Consider the following 2,375-nt stretch of genomic DNA (forward strand, 5'->3'; position numbering starts at 1 on the left):
CCAGCCTGGGCTACAAAGTAAGTTCAAGGCCAGCCTGAACTGCATAATGAGATCTTGTCTCAAAAAGACCACAAAAAAAAAAAAAAAAAAAAAAAAAAAGGAAGAGGAGGGAGCTGTGATCCTCTTCCTTTGTTCCCTTTGCCTTCCTATGGGGATATAGCTCAGTGGCATAAGTGCCTGCCTGGCAAGTGCAACGTTGGGAGTTTGATCCCTGGTACCGCCAAAAAAAATAAAATGAAGTGACTTTAGGGGCTGGGGGTTTAGCTCAGCGGCACAGAGCCTGCCTCCCAAGCACAAGGTCGTGAGTTTGATTCCTGGTACCGGAAAAAAAAAGGACAGAGGTTTCCAGAAGGCACCCTGCTCCAGACCCTGACACAGGAAGTCTGCTTGGATTTCCAGCCCACAGAACCTGGACTCAAAGCCGTGGCACAACTCAACTTCTCTCTGTCTCTCTCGGGCTCCCCCTCCGCACCCCGCACCCCTCCCCCATTATGTACAATGCTCCAGGTCTAATACAACACCACTACCCTGAATCCAGCCCAGAGATGGGTTTTATTGGCTGACATAGCGTTGAAATAAGTAACCAATGTTCAACCATAACATTTCACCCCTCAACCCTGCACAGGGGCTGTAATCCACACCATCTGGAAGGCTGAGGTGGGAGGGCCGCAAGTTCAAGGCAAGCCTGGGCAACTTGGCAGGGCCCTGTCCCAAAATACAAAGGAGGTGGAGCTGGGGATGTAGCTTAGTGCTAGAACTCCTGTCTAGAACAGTCAGTGCCTTGGGTTCAACCCCTAGTACCAGAAAATAATTAAATCAATCAATAAATGCCCCGCCCCGAATGTGGATTCTTAACACGGAAATCAGCAGATTCCCACCGCAGTGGCACTCTGCCCTTCTCCCCTCTGCGCCGCTGACACTGGCCCTACCCTGGGCATTTGGGGCTCCTGAACTCTGGGTTCAGTTTTGCAAACATTTGGTGCTGGGGAGCCCCTGCCACTCCTCCACAGGAGGCCCCGAGCCAGGGCTGCTATCCTGCTCCCTGTTCCCGGGACAGCTGAGGGGGCTGGAGAAGTCACCGCTGCACAGCCTCTCCGGAGCTGAGTGCCTTCAGGCGCCTGCTGGGGCCCGAGGTAGGGGGAGGGGGCAGCAGGGAGTCTTGTCCTCAGGGAGGACTGCGCTGGAATCTTGTCTGCAATGTGACCATGGCTCCCGCCTGGGGGAGGGGAGAAAACCACAGATAGAGTGCAAGGGACGCTGGCCCTTACTGACCGCGACCTCCAACACCTGGCCACACCTGGACATGGTATGCAGATTCTGGGGGTGCTTGAGAGAAAACCTGCTGACCGCTGCCTACCTGCCACCCTTTCCTTCTGGACCCCCAGAAGTGAGACTACTGAGTCGACAGCCCCACAGCTATGAGGACCACTAAACACCATACTTTAACCTTGACTGACATGCTTTATATTACTGCCATTAATTCTAAGCACTGGAAACTGTAGAAAACAAAAACACTGATCCCCGTCCAACACTTTTCTGCAGTACTGGGACTGAACCCAGGGCCTTTGCACTGAACTACATCCCTTCCCTTTTTAATTCTATTTATTTATTTATTTATGTATTTTAAAAAAATTTTTTTGGCCTTTTTTGTTTTTAACTTTGACACAGGGTCTTGCTAAGTTGTGAAGTTTCCCAGCCTGGGCTAGACCATGTGATCCTCCTGCCTCAGCCTCCCAGCATGCTGAGATGACAAGTGAGTGTCACCACACCTGACTTAATCTTTACTGAAACTCTTTATATTCCTTTTATTGATTTTATTTACTTATGTATTTTTAAATTTTTTGTCTTTTTGAGGCAAGGTCTCACTGTGCAGTTCAAGCTGGCCTTGAGCTCACTTTGTAACCCAGACTGGTCTTGAACTCGCAACGATCCTCCTGCCTCAGCCTCCCGAGTGCTGGGATTACAGGCGTGAGCCACCACGCCCGGCCCTTTCATTAATTTTAAATACTGGGAAGTATAAAGCATAAAACACCGGGCTGAGCTTCTCTCTCAAATAACTGTTGCTGACATTCGCAGTTAGCGGTGTGAAATTCCTCCCCAACAGACAGGGAAATCAAGCCAGGCCAGAAGGCACCGGTGGAGGTGAAACCCTGCCCTGCCCACTGCAGCCCCTAGGAACCAGGTACAGCCCCACCCCGGGGGCCTGCATGTGGGCACACTGGGCTCCGCTCCTTCCTCCCTGGGCTCCGGGAGCCCTCTCCTGTATTGCTGCTGGCTGCCTTGGCCAGGGGCCCACTGCGGAGCTCTCGGCAATCACAGTACGGAGCCGGCATCCGAGTCCCGCCTGCAGCGACAGCTGGTCCTCCCATTTGCAG

The sequence above is a fragment of the Chinchilla lanigera genome, unplaced genomic scaffold (assembly GCF_000276665.1).
Source record: "Chinchilla lanigera isolate Chin_1 unplaced genomic scaffold, ChiLan1.0 scaffold00113, whole genome shotgun sequence".
NCBI classification, from domain to species: domain Eukaryota; kingdom Metazoa; phylum Chordata; class Mammalia; order Rodentia; family Chinchillidae; genus Chinchilla; species Chinchilla lanigera.